This window comes from Periplaneta americana, unplaced genomic scaffold (genome assembly GCF_040183065.1).
Source record: "Periplaneta americana isolate PAMFEO1 unplaced genomic scaffold, P.americana_PAMFEO1_priV1 scaffold_18, whole genome shotgun sequence".
NCBI classification, from domain to species: domain Eukaryota; kingdom Metazoa; phylum Arthropoda; class Insecta; order Blattodea; family Blattidae; genus Periplaneta; species Periplaneta americana.
The window spans coordinates 2,254,879-2,277,016 of NW_027185499.1; the positions used below are offsets into that span (position 1 = coordinate 2,254,879).

At 36.7% G+C, this 22,138-nt stretch overlaps 1 protein-coding gene across 1 annotated transcript in view; it reads right to left on the reverse strand.

Annotated features, from left to right (window-relative positions):
• Positions 1 to 1,145: 1,145 nt before the first annotated feature.
• LOC138693707 (putative polypeptide N-acetylgalactosaminyltransferase 10) overlaps positions 1,146 to 22,138 on the reverse strand; it is a 387,765-nt gene continuing 366,772 nt past the window's right edge. The window contains exon 5 of the mRNA XM_069817537.1: positions 1,146 to 1,785. The gene's annotated coding sequence lies outside the window, so the exon portion shown is untranslated. The remainder of the gene's footprint in view (positions 1,786 to 22,138) is intronic.

Consider the following 22,138-nt stretch of genomic DNA (forward strand, 5'->3'; position numbering starts at 1 on the left):
CATTCATCTGTATTTTGTGTACACCTGGCTAGAATTTCATTACATGCCAAATGTTGATATAGTGAGAAACTTTGTCACTACTTCAGAGCTCAACTGGTGTTTCATTTTGTGTGACTCTGAGACTCCTCTCCCTTAGCCTGGCTTCTGTTAGGAATCGGACAGTGATCATGACTTGGTTTCTAGTCAGTTGACATGCATTGAGATAGAGTTGCATAAATACCCCTTTTCATTCCTGTACATCAAGGATGCCACTTACAATTTGCAGCTCTATAGTAATTAGTGAGAACTGAAATTGTTTTTCCATTCAGCTTTCTTCTTCCAAGTGTTATGCATTTACCTCCCACTCTCTGGTCTAATTTCTCAGTCCTGTGCCCATGCACTTGGCGACATGGTTTATGCACTCCCCTTTCATAATTTGGTATCGTCATAAATGTTGAGTTGAGCCAAATGTTGCGATTTTTAGCATCTCCATCTGACAATATGGCGGTCACTCTGCTGCCACCATCTCCATTGCATAATGCATTAAGCAAAGCAAGAGAGACAGCCTACCTAGCTCAAATGGGATGGAAGACGTAAGAAAATTTATGAAAACAACAGGATTTTTTTTTTGTAATGTATGGCTTTTTCGGTTATGTTGTGGTATATAACGTTTGGAAGTTTTGTTGGTAATTATATTTTACATCATGTGAATTTCATAAAATTTATTACAAAAATGGAGACTGTATTTAATTCAATATGGCTACTATATTGGTTACAAATATGTTTGTAACATCATCAAGGCCTTCATATCATATCTTTAAAATAGCCTATTTTCTAAACTACAGAAATATGGTATTGGCCTCACTTTGTGAGTATACATTCTTTCCCTGATGGTGTTTTATGTTACAAACTAAGATATTTTTAGTATTTAGTAATCAATACATTTATAATTTTAATGGAAGAAATAAATCCTATCTCCATCTGTCCTCTGTTAGTCTGTTACATAAACAAAGAGTTCACTGTTCATTCATCACGGTCTTCAATGCACTGTCTAATTATCTTAAAGCTTTGAAAAAAGGTTCAGAATATAACTGATAAAATTTCTTCATATTCATACCTTCTACTCAACTCATGACTTGTTTATTCTCATAAACTGTATTAACCTACACAGGCGGCTATGTAGGCCTACTTATAATTTTGTACATCTTTTGATTTCTTCTTTATCACAAAGGTACAATGCTTACCAATAAATGAAATGTAATACATTTACATCTAACATTAACTATCCACTAGCACTGCATTTTTGTCTATTTTTCTGTACCTTTTCTTGAAACTGCACGCACACACCGATTTCTCTTGACTTCCTTGTATTTTTTCCGGAGCCAAGCAACTTCTAATGATTTATATTCATACTTTTCTCGTAACATAGCTAGCATAATGTCATTTTCATTCAAAGAAAGCTCTGTTTGTGTGGAAGCATCACACATTTTATTTGGGAGATCACTGGTAAAGTCATCAAGTTCAGCTGACGCACAATCTTGCAGTAAAGAGTCACCATTAAAGGATTGACGTAACTTTTTCCGCAATACTTCATACTTTCTGGTGCTCAATTTTCTTTTTACTGGAGGAGGCGGATTAGGAATATCGAATAGTGTGAACAGCATTCCACACTAACTTGTTCCTATTAGTGTTCCTAACTGCCCATCTTCGAAATGATTAGAGCACAGTTTTATATTATTATATAAGTAGTCAATACTCTTATCCATTAAATCTTTCCTTCCAAGGTTTATCAACCACAATCTGTTCCTGAAAAAAAAAAAAAAAAAAAGCATTAGATTAGATTAGTCTGCATTTCTATAGCACGGGACACTGAAATTTCCAACTTGCATTTTTCTAAGTTCTGTAGTGTGGAAATCTGTGACAGGTTAGTTTAGGCTTTTGGTATGCCTTGCATATACTAAGTGAAGTGAAATGTACGTTTTGCGTTCATTTTTAAGTGTTCTACCTCTTTATTTTGCGTGTTAAACAGTCACTTTTAGGTTACCTACACTGATCAGTTCTTTCCAATTTTTAGTTACACTGACCAGCAAAAAAGTGGATCACCTAAGATTTTAAAGAACTATAATCATTTTATAGCTTATGCTTTAGGTTATTTTTTCTTCATTCTGACTAAGGCATATTGTAAAATGAAAAAAACATGTAACCTGTGCACTTCATCCCGTCATCAAAATGCTTTTTGTTTGCAGTTTATTTTAAGTTCTAAAGTGTTGTAATTTACACAAAATTTCAAGTAATCCATTTTGTGGCTTACATTAACAAATGATTAAGCCACTGTAACTGTTACTGTGCGCGTATTGTGTCCTCCATGCTAACCACCAGATCCTGAGATTCCACTTCTCCTACATATGCACAGATGTTCAATAGGATTTAAGTCCGGCTGCATCCCGATGTCACGAAGGCAGTGAGCAGCATGGAGGGGGATGGTTATGCAAAGGGAATTACACGGTCCGCTAACACCTCCACTATATATTGGTGCGCCTCCATCGACGAAAACAAGTTTTGCTTGAGTTCAAAAACTGATATCGCTCAAACCATGACAGAACCATCCAAACAGCGTTCTTTCGGGAAAGTTGCAAGGCAAATATTGCTCCCCACTCTCTCATTCTCTAACATCAGATAACCGAAAGCAAAATCGCGATTCACCCGTGAACGGCACCACTGACCACTAGTCCACAGTCCAATTCTGGTGTTGGCGCATGCACTGTAATCACACTGCCCTGTGCTGATGGTGAAATTACAGGTCTTTTTGAGGCCAAATTGGCTTCGTGGAGTCTTCGTGTACCATTTCTCTCCTCACAGTGATGTTCCTCACTGTTTCGAGATGCTTTCTGGCCTGGACCGCAGTCGTGTGGAGATATCGCAAGATACAGAGAATCAGAAACCTGTCCTCCTTGGTTGATGTAGATCTACCACGGCCTGATTCTGGTTGTCTGAGGTTGGTTCCCAGTTCACAGAATCACTGTAGGACACATAGAATGCTTCTACGATAGCATTAACCGCATAAAGAATGATTCATCCATCTTCAACGAACATGACAGCTCTCGCAATGTCGTCTCAAATAAGAGGCATTTTAACTTATCAAATTGAAAACAGAAACTGAAGAAACATTTTGATTTACGACAGACAATGTGCGATGCATTGATAATTCATTAATAGGGCCACCACACAATTGTAAAACATGAAAGTTTTATTACTGGTCTGTGTCGTAAAATCATAAATCATACAGTCTAAAGGTTAGGGATACAAAGTGGCTCACGAGGTGGTCTGGCATTTTATAACATTATGTTCATCTCCAAAAATTTTGAATACATCCATAGGCGGAGAGAGAACAGTTTCCTTGGGGGACAAAGCAAAACCATAGAATTCCCATAACGCAGTTATGGTGTCATCATTTACGTCCTCCCGTCAACACCTGTGGAGTAACGGTTAGCGCATCTGGCCGCAAAATCAGATGGCTCGGGATCGATTTCCGGTTGGGACAAGTTACCTAGTTCAGGTTTTTTCCGGGGTTTTCCCTCAACCCAATATGAGCAAATGCTGGGTAACTACCAGTGCTAGACCCCGGATTAATTTCACCGGAATTATCACCTTCACCTCATTCAGACGTTATATAACCTAAGATAGTGATAAAGCTTCGTAAAATAACCTACTAAAAAAAAATTACGTCCTCTCCTCATTGTAGCTTGCCTTCACCTCATTCAGACGCTAAATAACCTAAGATGGTGATAAAGCTTCGTAAAATAACCTACTACAAAAAATTACGTCCTCCCCTCATTGTAGCTTGCCTTCACCTCATTCAGACGCTAAATAACCTAAGATGGTGATAAAGCTTCGTAAAATAACCTACTAAAAAAAAATTACGTCCTCCCCTCATTGTAGCTTGACCGTGGTACAGTACAGTGTATCAGATTATGACCATTTATTAGTATAGGGCTTGAACTGTAGATCTGCTATAAATTATAATAGGGCATAATTTAAAACAATCTCCCTCTTTTTCTCTCTTGTACACAAACACATGCATACATCAATAAAACTACGTACCGGTATCACTGCTAAAGGAAATATTTTTATCTTTAGCTTTCCTGAAGATATCTAATTTTGTGTTGTTTGGGTACAGGGAGACAAGTCATAAAAATGAGTTTGGAGACAAATTAAAATTAAACTTGGAACCCTTATTGCAAACAACTTTCTACACAAATAAAACACATCAACTGCTAGTATTCTTTTGATTTTTGCACACTCACTTGTATAATTTAACTGAGTGTTCATCTGGGGAACAAAATTCCATCTGCACAAAAAAAAAAAAAGACTTATCTGAACACCACAGAATTATTTTATTTAATCCCGTCTTTAAGTTTACACATTATACTCAGATCACTTTTCTTTTTTTTGCATTTTTGTGCAATATGTTATTCATATTTCTCTGTGGCGGTTGAACACCTGCAGACTTTTAACACACGAGTACAGGATGTTACAAAAGAAACATTACAATGCTTCCATTCCACAAATGAGGTATAGAAATTCTTATACATTCAAAAATTTAAAATAAATATTGTCCAGACAATGATCTGAAGACATTAACTCGTCAATTTAAGCGCAAAAAACTTAATCATAAACAAAAGAAAATTCAATATTTTGTAATGTTAATAAAAGAAAGAGTTTAGACAAGTTTGGGGGGCAGTGCCCCCCCATGCCCCTCCATCATAACTCCGCCTATGAATACATTTCTCTTTGGTCATAAAACCTATTCAATTTAATAATACTCTCTCTAAATTGGTGGTTTATTATAGATGATTCGATTTTTACAAAGTGATCCACTTTTTTGCCGGTCAGTTTATTTTCTAATGTTTTAAAGCCAACTGACGTCCTATATGAATTCTTCATATTCCTAACTAGGTCTACCTTCTCTCTGAAAATTACACCATTTTTCCATTTTTTTTTGTCAAAAAAACCTTCAGTGTCGTGTGCTATAGAAAACCCAAAATGAGATTTACAGCATTACCAGTACTGTAATGTTATCCATATTACGGTAATAATAATTTATTTATTTAATCTGGCAGAGCTAAGGCCAGTAGGCCTTCTCTTCCATCCAGCCACACTCCAATTCTAATTGAATACAATAAGGTTACAGTAGTTATTACAGTAATATCTAGGTCGTAAAACAAGATGAAAGTGAATAATGAAAGTAAAAGTAAACAATGAAGGTTAGAGGGAAGCCAGAGAGAAAAAGACCTTTGGGGAGGCCGAAACGTAAATGGGAGGATAACATTAAAATGGATTTGAGGGAGGTGGGATATGATGAGAGACTGGATTAACCTTGCACAGGACAGGGACCGATGGAGGGCTTATGTGAGGCAGCAATGTACCTGCTGTTTCCTTAAAAGCCATAAGTAGATAAGTAATGTTTGTGAGACAGTAACTTAATAACCACTGATAAGAAATAATAATAATGATGAGAAAACTCAAATCATTGACAAGCAACTGACTGCACACGGTGCTATGTGCAGGTACTGAGCACGGTGCGAGTGGAGCAGTAACGTGTACAGTATCTTCTCGGTAGTAGAGGCGTCTCGTAGGTCGACGCCTGTTTGTCGTGGAAAGAAACGCGTTAAAGTGAAGGCCTCTGAAACCAACAAACAATTTTAATTCTGAATGGGAAGCAACAGACTTCATGGAATGTAGCAAAGTTCTGTGCAGATTTTTCGAATTATTGGAAGAGATAAATTTGTTTCTGGAAATGAGTGGAGAACTTGTTGCACAGCTGGAAAATACAAATTGATCACAGATAATTATGTTGTGCAGTATCAAGCTTTAAACAATATGCTGTCATTATGGGAATGTCGACTGTCCAATGGCGAACCTGGTCATTCTCAGGTAGGCATGTGTGGTCCGGGACTCTGATTTCTTAGAGACGGGCCGTTATCTTGAAAATCTCCAGTTGTTTTCTTATGAATGACTTTGAAGACCGATTTCAAGATTTAAGTCGCCTAAAAAGGATTTCGATCTATTTGCTACACTGTTTACAATAAATATTGATGATACTCCCAAAGATGTCCAACTGAACTAAACAACTTGAAATGTGCCATTGAGCTGGCTGACAGTCACAGGAACAGACGTAGTTTGCTAGACTTTTACAGCCCATTTCGTAAATCAAGATTCCCTCGTCTCCATAGGCTTGAGGCATCTTTAATTTCAATGTTTGCTTCGGCCTCTGTGTGTGAAGCTTCATTTTCAGCTATGAAACGTAACAAAGGCCCTGGAAGAGCCACCCTCAGTGATCATAACTCAAAGCGTGCATTAAGGGTTCAGAGTTGTGTTTCATTATGTCCAAATATAGTTCATTTCGTATAAACCAAAAGATGTCAAAAAGCAAGAGTGTGTGCCGATTAAATCTGAAAGTGTGACTCTTAATTGAGATATGTATCCATTGCACAATTTAGATCACTTTAATTTGAATCCATCTTTCCAGTATTATCGTTGAATTTGTCAATATGTTTTGTTTATATTTTACAACATGCCCAGTGTGTAGGACCTTTATTTATAAATTGCTAACTTTCACTGACAATGTATTGTTTCCTTCTTATATAACTACACTTAAAAAGATGTTGCAAGTATATGCTACAATTATAGTTATATTGGTTCAATGTATTTGTATTTCTATAATGTAGGCTATTTGCATTTAGTTGTTTATGCTCGACCATGCCGAATGTAGTAATTATACACCTGATAGCAGTCCTTTAATGCATGTAATTAAAGTACACCTATTCATTAAAGTTCAGGTTTTCGATTATTCTCGGATATGCAATCGAAAGACAAGGGAAACGTCACAGAGGCTGGAAATCCAATACTGTCGCAGAAGGTTATGTTCTGTTACTATAATAATTAGCATTAATTGTAAATAATATTCAAATAAATTCAATTATTTGTCATCTCGTTTTCCAATTCTAAATCAATTTCCAGGTTATATCAAAATTAGTTCATGTTATTCATGTTAGGAATTCAAGAATGGATATCAGGCAAAGGTAAACGTGTTCAAGGATGAGAATGGTGACTTGCTTGCAGATGCTCATTCAATCCTGAACAGATGGAAAAACTATTTTGGACAACTACTAAATATACATAGGCCAAATACAAATGATCGGGACGAAATTGAAATACAAACTGCTGAGCCATTTATACCCGAACCCACACTTTCTGAAGTCGAAATTGCAATAGAAAATCTGAAAAATTATAAGTCTCCAGGTATCGATCAAATTCCAGCAGAATTAATACAAGAGGGTGGAAGCGCATTACCTAACGAAATTTATAAGCTTGTACTTGCTATTTGGGAAAAGGAAATTGTACCAGATCAATGGAAGGAGTCCATAATCGTACCTATCTTTAAGAAGGGGGACAAGACTAACTGTAGTAACTTTCGAGGAATATCACTTTTGTTGACATTGTACAAAATTTTGTCCAATATTCTTTTGAGAAGATTAACTCCATATAGGCTATAGATGAAATTATTGGGGATCATCAGTGTAGTTTTAGGCGTAATAGATCAACTATTGACCAGATATTTTGTATTCGACAGATAATGGAGAAAGAATAGGAGTATAAGGGTACAGTGCATCAGTTATTCATAGATTTCAAAAAGGCATATGACTCGGTTAAGAGAGAAGTTTTATATGATATACTTATTGAATTTGGTATTCCCAAGAAACTAGTTCGATTAATTAAAATGTGTTTCAGTGAAACATATAGCAGAGTTCATATAGGTCAGTTTCTGTCAGATGCGTTTCCAATTCACTGCGGGCTAAAGCAAGGAGATGTACTATCACCTTTACTTTTTAACTTTGCTCTAGAATATGCCATTAGGAAAGTCCAGGATAACAGAGGTCAGCTGCTTGTCTATGCGGATGACGTGAATATGTTAGGAGAAAATCCACAAACGATTACGGAAAACACGGGAATTTTACTGGAAGCAAGTAAAGAGATAGCTTTGGAAGTAAATCCCGAAAAGACAAAGTATATGATTATGTCTCGTGACGAGAATATTGTACGAAATGGAAATATAAAAATTGGAAATTTATCTTTTGAAGAGGTGGAGAAGTTCAAATATCTGGGAGCAACAGTAACAAGTATAAATGATACTCGGGAGGAAATTAAACACAGAATAAATATGGGAAATGCCTGTTATTATTCGGCTGAGAAACTTTTATCATCCAGTCTGCTGTCAAAAAATTTGAAAGTTAGAATTTATAAAACAGTTATATTACCGGTTGTTCTTTATGGTTGTGAAACTTGGACTCTCACTTTGAGAGAGGAACATAGGTTAAGGATGTTTGAGAATAAGGTGCTTAGGAAAATATTTGGGGCTAAGCGGGATGAAGTTACAGGAGAATGGAGAAAGTTACACAACACAGAACTGCACGCATTGTATTCTTCACCTGACATAATTAGGAACATTAAATCCAGATGTTTGAGATGGGCAGGGCATGTAGCACGCATGGGCGAATCCAGAAAAGCATATAGAGCGTTAGTTGGAAGGCCGGAGGGAAAAAGACCTTTAGGGAGACCGAGACGTAGGTGGGAGGATAATATTAAAATGGATTTGAGGGAGGTGGGATATGATGATAGAGAATGTATTAATCTTGCTCAGGATAGCGACCAATGGCGGGCTTATGTGAGGGCGGCAATGAACCTCCGTGTTCCTTAAAAGCCAGTAAGTAAGTAAGTTATTCTGTAGATTATAACAAGGTCAATGACATTATTGTTCCTCGGAAAAAATCAATATTTTCGCGTCTGCGCACATCTCACAATTTACAAGCGATGCACAAGGTCACTTCCACTCTTCAGTTAGATATGAATAAAATGAATACTTCTGAATAATTTCAAGTTAGAAATATGGTCGAGCATAAAAAGTCGTATGAAACTTGCCTATAATGGTAATTAAGATGCTCGTATGAAAATTATGAAACTTACTTGCGCTCGTTTCATAAACAAACATACTCGCCTCTTAAGTACTATCATTATAGGCTCGTTGCATAATGTACTATTAGGCTTTAGGCGTAATTTAGTGTTGGCACAAGCTGTTTATCAAAGTGCATGATGTATTCTTCTTTACTATCCAATCATCTACAGCGTAATGGTAAACTCAACTACAGATTACAGAGGCAAGCAGGCTGCCAGTGCACTACATTCTGCGCCGACAAAGATCCTGCACCTTGCGCACAGAAGTAACACAGCGTGCTTGCGACTTGGTTGATGATGACTTAAATATTTATCCATATAACCATTAAACATTGGGAAACTTGAAACAACTATTATTAACGAGAACTGCTTGAAAAATATTTCCTTAGTCGATTCTTAAATTGGTTTGATGTCTGACATATCTCGGTAGGGAATTCCAGAGTTGAGGAACAGCCGCATTGAAAGAAGATGAGCATGAGGATGTTCAGCGGCAAGGACAATGCTGGGAGTGCTGTGATCGTGTGTCTAGATTATGTGGTGGATCAATTTTGAAAACGAGCTAGACAAGAGTGGAGAAATGCAATACATGAAAGAAGAGGAAATGTCAGTGGATTTTTTTGTGATCTTCTAGATGGAGCCGGGACAACATTTCGAGGGATGGTGTTATGTGATCAGCCCCGCGAATATTGCAGGCAAAACATTGCAGTCTCTGCATCAAAGTAACACTTAGACCAGTAAACAGAATATCACAGTAATTGAAGTGGCGCATCATGAGTGTTTGCACTAAAATCTTTTTCAGGAAAAAGGGAAGAAAGTTCTTCAACTGCTTAAACAAGTGGATTAGTAAGAATACTTTCTTAGAAGTTTCTGCAACTTGAATGTTCCAATTTAAACTTTTATCCATATAAGGTTCTTCACTTATTTACTGAACGGAATTTCGGTGCCATTTATTTTAATCGGAGACACATTTGATATAGTAATAGTGCTTAACAAACGTCAATGACCACAATTATTGACTGTGATTTTTATGGATTTAGTTTAAGTCGGAATTTCCGTGTCCATATCCAAATTGAGTCGAGATCGTCATTAATTTTAGATATTGCATCATTTATTTTGTCAGTGTGGAATTTTATGTATACTTGAAGGTCGTCTGCGTAGAAATGGTGTCGGCAGTACCAGTACTTTAAAGATTGTAGTTTGTATAGACTGAAAATAATAGAAGCCCAAGAAATGATCCCCCCTAACCTCACGGCCTGCCAAGAGAAAGAACAATTTCCAGCTATCACATTTTGTTGGCAGCCATTAAAGTGAAACACAAACCACAGGACATGTTCTTCTAGGTGTAGATGTCTGAGTTTACAGATTAACAGGTCAACGTCTACAGAACTGAAGGCTTTGCTGAAGTCAAGTAAAGTCATTCTTGTCAATTTACGTCTGTCCCAGGCCTCACACAGATCTTCCATGACTTTAAGTAATGCAACACTTGTGTTATGTCTGACCCTGAAACTTGAGTAGAAAAGTTTGTACTTGTTTAAGTAGTCTGTCAGTTGCTTGTGTACAATGCTTTGGATAAGACAGAATGATGATAGGTCTACGGTCATGAGATGTCTGTGGTTTAGTCTTGGGAAGTGGGTGGACAAAAGTGACCTTCCATTGTTGTGGGCAAGTCGAAGTCATAACTGAGGCATTGAAAATGTGAGTCACAGTCGGTAATATTACCTCCATTATTTTGTTTAATAACGAAATGTTGCCGTGGTCCGGTCCTTCTGTTGTAGGTAGTTGTGTTTCCTTTCAAGGCTTTCTTCACGTCAGATTGTGTAATGTACGAAAAGTGAAATTTTTCTCTTGAGGAGATGGTCCATAGGTTAAAGTTCAGCAATTATTTGCTGTTTGTCGATGGAGCTAGGGATTGTACGGTGAGTTTTCGTAAAGTGGTCATTGAGACATTCCAGTGAGATTTAGTTGCAGTCTACCTGGATAACAGTATGTATAGTGTAAAATTCCAACTAATATACACAATAAAGTAAATCAAAATCATTTTACAGCGTTTACTCACCTTACAGGGTCCTTAGGAAACATAAAAAATGAGAGTTCTGGCGTTTTCCACTGGTTGTTGCTACAATTAAAAGCACTGCATACTGACCCTTTGCAGGGAGTCATTTTAGGATTAACTTCGTATCAAAATACTGTAGAAAAAGTTTTCTGCAATAAGAATTGTTTATTAAGTGTAGTCATGACTAGCATGTGCTTATTATCTACTGTCTTTTCTGACCGAACTACATAGAACGAAGCTTACTGGTCATCACAAAGGCAACATTAAATGATTCGAGTTTCATGACTGTGAACACCAGTCAAGATGGAGAACAATAATTATAATCCAGCTGAAAACCATGAAGGTATAAACAACGTCCTTCCAGGTAAAGCGAAGAGTATGACAGAATCACTGAAGAAGACTTCTGGCCAAAGGGAGTCTATGTAAGGCAATTCATTTTTCATCAACAACAGTTTAATGGCGCATGACTTTGAGGAGAAATCAAATTTAAGCAAATTCCAACTGAATAATGCTGTACAACATAGGATTAAAAAACGCCCTCACAATGTCGTCAAAGGATATTACTGAAGACTAAGACTTATAATGCTAACAGAAACCATGCTAGTAAATATAGTCGATCTACCAGGCCTTTATGCAGTTCATGCACTCACCCAAGAAAATCAAAGAGGCAGCTCATCTGCCCTGGAAGGAATGCGGAGTTGGGGGTAGTTTCGTAATAGTAGTGGAGGGGGTGGATGGAGAGAGAGAAAGTTTGAAAATAGAAATACAATGTGGCATGCATTATAAAAACATTGACTGACCAATTCTGTGTCGCATTACAATGGAGTAGGTAGCTAATTTTGAATCATTTTCATCATCATCATCATCATTGCTCCTATCATCACTATCGTCTTCTTTATACAAAGAAATAATCAGATTATCCACTACTGCAGGCACAGTATTATGCCGAAATCTATATTGGCTCTCCACTTTTAATGTATGTTGACAATAACCCTTCCAGTTCTCTTTGGGGCAATCCCGGTTTCTTTCCTAATTTTCTTTTCTAATTTGTTTTAACGTAAATTCAGACAAAACAGTGTGCAGTAATATGCTGCGTGTTTAGTGCCTGAGTAACTAAATGTGTAAGACTCTTATTCTTGGCTTCATTATCACACGTTTCTATTACTTTAGCTATTATTTCACGTACTTGAGAATGAATTACCTTCTTTTTCTTAGGAGCCGGCATGATTAGGTACACTTAAGTCTAAATTTAGTTGCTATATACAGATACGCTTACAGATACACTTAGTCTCTCTATATATGCAAACTCTACACACGAAAATTTTATTGCTACGTCTTAGCCTTGAATATATATTTACATCAGCAATTCTATTAACTAGAGAAAACAAACGTTCACCTCCATCTTCCACATATAAATGGAGAGAAATGTTTTTTGAAGAAAATAGGCCTAGAAAGGGGATAAGGGTCATTCCATAGTTACACACGTAACATTTTTGAAGTAATTAACTATGATCTTTGCAGGATATTTAATTGAATACTTAGTAGTTCATAAAAAATACATTACTGTCTTTTAACATAAGCATTCCTAAATATTAACACAAATTCTTAATGAAAAGGAATAATTAATAATGTAAAAAATATGAAATATTGTATGCCACTTGATTTATTACCAAAATGGAAAATGTTCATATCATTGTGCCAAATGACATAAATGCATTCACTTGTTTTCCATATAATTAAGACACTTGTTTAGTACATGTAACTGCTAAATCACGAACTTCAAATATCTTGGAGCAACAGTAACAAGTATAAATGATACTCGGGAGGAAATTAAACATAGAATAAATATGGGAAATGCCTGTTATTATTCGGTTGAGAAGCTTTTATCATCCAGTCTGCTGTCAAAAAATCCGAAAGTTAGAATTTATAAAACAGTTATATTACAGGTTGTTCTGTATGGTTATGAAACTTGGACTCTCACTTTGAGAGAGGAACATAGGTTAAGGGTGTTTGAGAATAAGGTGCTTAGGAAAATATTTGGGGCTAAGAGGGATGAAGTTACAGGAGAATGGAGAAAGTTACACAACACAGAACTGCACGCATTGTATTCTTCACCTGACATAATTAGGAACAATAAATCCAGACGTTTGAGATGGGCAGGGCATGTAGCACGTACGGGCGAATCCAGAAATGCATATAGAGTGTTAGTTGGGAGGCCGAGACGTAGATGGGAGGATAATATTAAAATGGATTTGAGGGAGGTGGGATACGATGATAGAGACTGGATTGATCTTGCTCAGGATAGGGACCAATGGCGGGCTTATGTGAGGGCGGCAATGAACCTCCGGGTTCCTTAAAAGCCAGTAAGTAAGTATAATACAGTACATTACTTCTTCTAAAGACTTGTATACTATGCCTACACTTCTTGTTATACAAAACAACACTAGATTACACTAAAATGCACGGTCCACGGTTTACAACCATATGTGGTGATATTTCCTGTATAATGTCATGACGAATATACCAATGTGTCAGCCATTTGTAGTACTTCCCTTCCTTGGACATCACAGACACTTTCACTTCTTCGCCACCACAAGCTTTTGTAACCTCACCTGTATATTTGATGTCATTTTTTTACTACATCAACGACTAGGCTATTTAGTGTCAATGGGATTGGTGATAGCGAAATGGTATTTGGTGAGATGAGGCCGAGGATTCGCCATAGATTACCCGACATTTGCCTTACGGTGGGAGAAAACCTCGGAAAAAACCCAATCAAGTAATCAGCCCAACTTAATTCTTGAAAATACTATCAAAAAATGTTCAAAATGTATAAACACTTATATCAATAGAACAACTACTATAGATTTAAAAAGGCCTATGTTTTAGAATTGCTAAATGATACCTAGGGTGAGTTAATTGATGTTATTAAATAAAACGATTTTAAATTAATATCAGAAATTTAGTACCATTTATCTAATGTGCCAATAATCACGTCAATTTATTTATACATAGGCCTAGTATGGTGGCTATCTACTTACCATAAAAATGTACTGTATAAGCTTGTTTTTTTTATATGAAATAAATTAACATAAAGCAATTTTTGTAAGTTTTTAATTCAAGGAATTAAAAAATAATAAATATTTTATACGAACTCTAGGCATAAATTGTTTTATGCTAATTTTAGGCCTACACACTATATTTTGACAACAATTGTTATTGTTTAGTCAACTGTCCAAAGAAAGGTGTGAACCTCACAAGTGATACCAAGAAGGCACCATTTATGAGGCAACTAGGCCAGGAGATAATGCGGTAGCGTGACCAGTTCTTTTCCCCCTTAAAACAGTTATGGAACACTTATTTTCAAGAGTGTTTAACCTACAGTATATGTACATTGAAAAAAACGCACAGGTGCGTGTGCACACACACACACACACAATTATCTAAATCAACAATAAGTATTTGAAATTTCATTACTAATTATGTTTAGGCTTCCAATGAGAATAACAATTGTAACTGGATTTTAGGGTAAAATTTGGTCACACATGAACATAACATTTTTCTTCGTTTGTACATAAATCAAAATGTTGTCCATATAAGAAGTTGATTTCGGAATATGTATTTTATAAACTTTGTGTTAAATTTCTATCGTACCTGTTAACATGTTTCGACCTATTTATGGGAAATCTTCAGAACTGGTCGTTGTTGGTTTTGGCGCCTATTGTTTTGTTTCCTGTGAGGGTGTGTTCGTGAGATGTAGTGTAGTCAAAGAGTGTGTGTGTTCCGAAGTTGAGTTGTATGTTGAGAATTTCATTGCGGTGTATTTTTGTGTATCTGTATATTTCATATTGTTCTAGTGTGTTTAGTTTCTGCTTTTTGGTTGGATGTGTAGTAGTAGTCTGTGTTGATGTCTTTGTAGGTATGGTTAGCATTTGTGATGTTCTGCATATGTGGAGGTGTTTTGTAATTTTGTTATGGCTGTGATGTGTTCCTTGTAACGTGTTTCAAATGATCTACAGAGACATCAACACAGACATGGAGTTACTACACATCCAACCACAAAGCCAGAAACTAAACACATTAGAACAATATGAAATATACAGACACACAAAAACACTTACTTACTTACAAATGGCTTTTAAAGAACCCGGAAGTTCATTGCCGCCCTTACATAAGCCCGCCATCGGTCCCTATCCTGTGCAAGATTAATCCATTCTCTATCATCATATCCCACCTCCCTCAAATCCATTTTAATATTATCCTCCCATCTACGTCTCGGCCTCCCTAAAGGTCTTTTTCCCTCCGGTCTCCCAACTAACACTCTATATGCATTTCTGGATTCATCCATACGTGCTACATGCCCTGCCCATCTCAACCGTCTGGATTTAATGTTCCTAATTGTGTCAGGTGAAGAATACAATGCGTTAAGTTCTGCATTGTGTAACTTTCTCCATTCTCCTGTAACTTCATCCCTCTTAGCCCCAAATATTTTCCTAAGCACCTTATTCTCAAACACCCTTAACCTATGTTCCTCTCTCAGAGTGAGAGTCCAAGTTTCACAACCATATAGAAAAACCGGTAATATAACTGTTTTATAAATACTAACTTTCAGATTTTTTGACAGCAGACTGGGTGATAAAAGCTTCTCAACCGAATAATAACGCGCATTTCCCATATTTATTCTGCGTTTAATTTCCTCCCGAGTGCCATTTATATTTGTTACTGTTGCTCCAAGATATTTGAATTTTTCCACCTCTTCGAAGGATAAATCTCCAATTTTTATAGTTCCATTTCGTACAATATTCTGGTCACGAAACATAATCATATACTTTGTCTTTTCGGGATTTCCTTCCAAATGAATCGCTTTACTTGCTTCAAGTAAAATTTCCGTGTTTTCCCTAATCGTTTGTGTATTTTCTCCTAACATATTCACGTCATCCGCATAGACAAGAAGCTGATGTAACCCATTCAATTCCAAACCCCAATGAAATTCTCAACACACAACTCAACTTCGGAAAACACACACTCTTTGACTCTACACTACATCACACGAACGCACCCTCACAGGAAACAAAACAAGAGGCGCCAAGACCAACAACGACTAGTTCTGAGGATGACCCATAAAAGGTCGAAACATGTCAACAGGTACGATAGAAATTTAACACAAGAAAGTTTATAAAATACATATTCCGAAGTGATACAATGTTAAAAGTCGTGTAATCAAGATGTAGAAGTTGATTGTTGTATGATGTGCCTCACTTTTACATTTATGAAACATTAAAAAAATGAAATGGTTTTGAAGAAATATAAACAAATGTCCATTTGAGCGTGAAACACAAACTCTCAACCTTTCTTTGTAATAATTGTAATCAAGCACGAAATAATCATTGTTTTACGTTTCTATGCATTATAATTATTAACAAAGGTCAGTACTTCATTATTAATTGAATTTAACATACATAAGTAATGATTTATTTGCCTTAAATGTGCATTCAAATATGTGACTTCTAATAGATAATTTCGCGCTCTTAAACCACAAACTTCTTGGTGCTTTTTCTCCCACTTACGTGTTGTTACACAATCAGTGTTGTCAGATTCAAAAAATTCGGATCATAACGAAAAAAAATGACAATTAACAAGCAGAGATTCGTGAGATTTTTATTTTTCGTGAAAATGTCGCATTTTCATGGAATGACCCATTAAGCAGAGTGTATTCGCCCGAAAAGTACCGTTAGCCAGCCGCTTGCTCCAAGGTTAGCCTCACACCCCTCAAAACAATCACCCCTAACTTCTCCAAGGTTCAGGGCAGATGATGTGTGTCACCGATAGTACGCATCAGTGAAGTTTCTTGCTTTTACGAGAGGATTGGAAACCAATAAAAATCCATACAGAAGAAAACGTCGTCGTAATTAAAACGAACCACATATCAATTGTCAGAGTCTATGTCTACTGTGATGCTATAGCAAGCTGTCATACATATAAACCCAGATGGCAATAGACATTCAGAGTATCTCCACAGTCAACTGCAAGATAAAATTCGAACATTGGTTCAATAAAGAGTGTTCGGAGATATGTAAGGCCAACTGAACGTCCTTCATAGAGGCAGAGCCTCCAAAAATGGACCCACTGAATTATGCGAAAAAACACAGGACGTAAGATTCTCCAGAAGACAACTAAATCGGTGTATAGCGAAAATGAGGCTAATCTGGCAGCAGAAGACATAAAAAACTCTTTCTCTGCCCAGAAAAGAAAACCCTTGCCCCCTACAAAAGGAATTCACATCCTATACAGGAAATGCACTTCTCACAAAATGGCAAGAAAGCAACAGACTGAACACAAAAATGAAAATAGGAGAGAGGAACTCAAAATCATCCACCCATTACATGGAAGTGAAGGATACTACCACACAACTGAAAAATAAGACAGCCAGTCCAAATGAGCACATAAAGCAATCAGCCTAGCTACTCCTAGACACCCGGACATCACTGCTGATGGAATGTTTTTCATCCAGCACCATCCCAGAAGACTGGAGACACTGTGATATCAAAATCTTGTAAAGAGCAAAGGCAACGTGAATGATCCAAACATAAACAGAGGAAACCCTGGAAAACAATAGCTTCACACTGCTAACATCAGAGGAATAGTAAGAATATGCTCTAGGTTGTAAACACCCTGTTACAAAAGATTTGACAAGAGTTCCAGAAAGGGAGCTGTGTAACATATCTTCATTGACTTCAGCAAACAGATGCCCACACCACAGCCACAGTGAGGGGCACACGTCCAAGTGAATGGCAAACAGTTGGCGTCCTGTCTTCCTTTTCGTGTTTTGTTAACAAATAAGTGTGATTCGTTCACCTCAACTACATGTCTTACACAGTAATTGAAATACTTTGAATTTCGTAATTTGTAAGGATTTTCGAAAGTATTTTGTATTTAAATGCATAAAACTGATGTATTTTGTATTTCAAATACTCAAAATACTTTCTTCTTCTTATTGTCCTTCAAGTTTTGGATTTGGATTTGAAGAATGAACTTTTGTCTTATTTGCCTACCCATTTCAGATGTGCTAGCCATACACTTACGTTTCTTGCCACAACTGATTTCCTTAACACTAGGAGGACCAGAGATACTGTCTACCTACAAGGACCGGACCCGTCATTTTGACGGGTGCAGGTTTAACAGGTTTTCTTTCCAAATATTTAACACTTTTGAATAGGAATGTTTATTTATATAATTTTTTAATGCTTTTAAAGTATATGTATGATTTCTCTAGGATATGACATTTTTTAAATTTCAGTAACTATTGAATTCATCTTAAAAAATCTAAGTACAAAAATGAAAGAAATAATTTCCATATTTAAACACTATGCATTACACTATAAACAAGAACAACAAAAATAAGCTTCCTTTCATGATTGTTTATTCAAAGCCACCAGCTGCATCACATCACCTTACACAGGCACACTCGGAACTTGCTAAGCATGGTCCACACACATACTTAAAGCACTTCGACACTGATTTTCACTTCTGTTCTTCCCTCTGCATCCTCCATTCTGACATGTCTTGCGGACATTGCTCTGCTGAAGAATTCTTTCAGGAAGAGGGGCTGGTGGTCTAGTGGTTAAATATCTGGCTGCTAGTTCTTCTCTCAACTTGAATATGAACTGGTGCCAAGACACATTGTCACCTGTTACCTTCTGTACAGAATCCATGCGTTGATTGCGGCAGGTCCAGCACATTGAAAAACACTTGCATAGGCCATCTAGGGCATCCGTATTTCACAGTGTAAAGTCGAGCCATTTGATCTACGGTGTCAACACCACACTTAGTTTCAGTATAGAACATCACTGTTTCAGGTAGCTTTTTTTGATGCTGCTCATTGATGGTAACTGTGTTGTGTATTGTGCTCAACAGGAGTACATTCTTGTTCTTTTTACACTGATAGGAGGTTAGGGTCATGTCACCTGACTTGTAAATAGTGGTACTGTGCAAGGGCACTGTAGGTGATTTTGCCGATGGAGGAACTTCCCGTCTACACGTTTCCAGTGTACCGACTATGCTAATACTATTGTGTTTCAAATTTTCTCCAAGATTTTGCCGTGAAGAAATTGTCGCATGTAATATTTCTTCCCTTAGAAAGGTAGGGCTCTGCCAGACGCATTACAACATGTTCTGCTAACGGTACACTGCAGGACACTCCTCATCTCTACCAAGGTAAGGAAAACCGTTCACCAAGTATTTAGAGCTTGTATCAACAGCCAGCCAAAACTTGTCTGGTTTGCTGTTCATGTACTGCATGAATGGGCAGCGAGCCTTGCAAGGAAACAACTGTTCATCCACAGTGACATAACAAGCAATTGGCAATGAAGGTATTGCATATAGGAGTAGCAGCTGAGATCGTGTGGCTTTCTCGTCAAATCGCAGAAACCACAAAATTTCACTAAATTGATGTTTACTCATGGTGTTTCGAAAAAATGCTGGTCCCCAAACCTGCGACCATAACAATTTTAGGAGAAAGTTTTTGCGCCATATACTCCTCTCACATACATAAGAGAAATAGCAGCTTCCAATGCTTCAATACTAATGGTCCAGCTGTCATCTTGTAATTCCTGACATGCTCTTTTTTCAGTGCATCTTTTTATATTCAGAAGCATGCAGTCATCAATTAGAAGTTTCCATGCACTCGAGTGCTTACCATTTATGACGGACCTCTTCGCATGGCCTGTAGGTCCAGGGACTTCTGTCACGATATTCTGTCGTGCTCTTCTTCCAGGTGCAGTTTGTGGAGGAATAACATCCATTGTGTCCCATCAGCAGCAGTCTCAACACTTCCTAGGACAGGATTGTTTGTTACCTGAGAACAATTTCGTCCTCGGCCTCTGCCACGGCCACCTCTGGTAGTTGGAACATTAGGAGCCAGTGGTAATGAAGCAGCTGAAAACATAATTAATAAATTATATACTTTTATGTTAGAGACACAATTCAATCCAGGAACTAGAGTTACAAAGATTTTTTCACATTGCTGTTGTGGTAATTAGAATTGAAGTAACATATTACTGGTATTTATAAGAAATATGGTGATGAAAATAATAATAATAATAATAATAATAATAATAATAATAATACAACGAATAAATAATAACAATAAATAATGATGGTAATAATAATAATAATACGACAACGAATAAATAATAACAATAAATAATGATGGTAATAATAATAATAATAATAATAATAATAATAATAATAATAATAATAATAATAATAGTAATAATAATAATAATAATAATAAGTATCTAATAATAAAAAATTACGTAGCCTAACTTACCTTTGTAGATGAAGTATCAGCTGGCTGTTCTGGTTGCTCGTTATCTTGCCTCACATGCGATGAATCTCCATCTGAAGAGTCACTAGTTTCATCTCTGCTAGGAACGTAATCTGCGTCCTTATCAGCGTGGTCTGTACTTTGATTTTCACATAATTCGTGGATTTCGTCAATTTCGCACAGATTACGGGGATCTTCACGTTCTGAGTCGTTACCAGACATATTCATCAAATAGTCGATTTCTTCTTCTGACAAATAACGTTTGTCAACAGAGGCTGCCCTTGTGAAACTGAATTTTCGCCGACGAAAACAGCGCGCACATGTCAAAACAACACACACTCAGAGAGCAATATTTTATTTTTAGATACCGACAAAGGACCTGCCGAAGTCATAAATCATTCACAGAGTCGAATGAAATCTAAACATTGCTGCAACAATAAAAATTTGAACCGCATCTGGTATGCAGGCACGGCCGGTCTGAAACTTGAAACCCGTCAGAATGACGGGCGATGTTGCTACTAGTAGTAATTGCTTGTAACATCCTTTAGAAAAGTCATAAAAATCCAATATTTTTAGGAATCATACATCACAAAGATAAAATAAAAGTCGTAAATTGTGGGAGTCATAGGATGAAAAGCTTTCGAATAATAATTATTTAAATACGTGGTACCCAGCAGAATGACGGGTCCGGTCCTCCTAGTGTTAATGCCATAAAGAAATCTCCAACAGCATCAAGGCTCCATCACCCAACACTTGCTAAATGTTCAGCATTATGGAATGCGTCTAGGAGACCCAAATCCTCAGAAATTATATCAGATGTCTTGAAATATTCATTACAGTTTCCTTGCCCAACTCGATGGAATTCTCTTCATGACTCAATCTCTCAAATATTGCAATTCAAACGTGATACAAACAGTATATGTGAAACACTGGGATAACCAACTGCTGTAGCCCTTGATTTAATGCAAAATGAGAAGACGTGCTATTACGGCCAACTTTTGTCCCCATTAATTTCCCTCAAAAACAGATTACATATTCTGTTACCTACTAAACTCTGCTATCTATTCCAAGTAACTCCAATCCTAATAAGTTCGCTTTCATCAAGATTTAAAGCGATGTTGATCTGACCCCAGAAGCAATTGAGCTATGACAGCTTGCTTCCACCCATCATTTAAAATGGATGGCTACCTAACACTGCCTCACCAAATGATAAGAAGAGGATACAGAATATGTGTGTGAAATCAGCTGAGCAGTTCTCTGCTACATCTTTGGTTAGTTCAGACAATGAAAACAATTCTTATGTTTTCAACTCAAGTACAACAGACTTTGAAAAGCAAAAAGAAAAGAACTTGTCTACTGCGGAGTATGAGCTTTCATACAATTCTTAAACAGCAAAGGGACAACCCTGTGCACTCTAGAGAATTACCCAACAGTGAAACAAGCTTTTATAAAGTATAATACAAGTTTGTGTTCGTCTGCGCCTGTAGAAAGACTGTTCTGTTTTGCAGGATTTATTCTTTCACAAGCAAGGGGATCCTTATCTGATAAACTTCTTGAGAAACTGATTTCTTTGAAAGGGAGCAGTAATTATTCACATGTAGCATACTTTCATTGCTGACTGTTCAGTTACAGTGTTTATAGAAAACTTCCGAGGTAAAAATACTTTTAATGTTAATATAATATTTTAGATTTTTAGTAATATTATTTCTTTAGGCCTATATACTGCATTGATTATTTGAAATACAAATGTATTCTGAGTATATAAAATA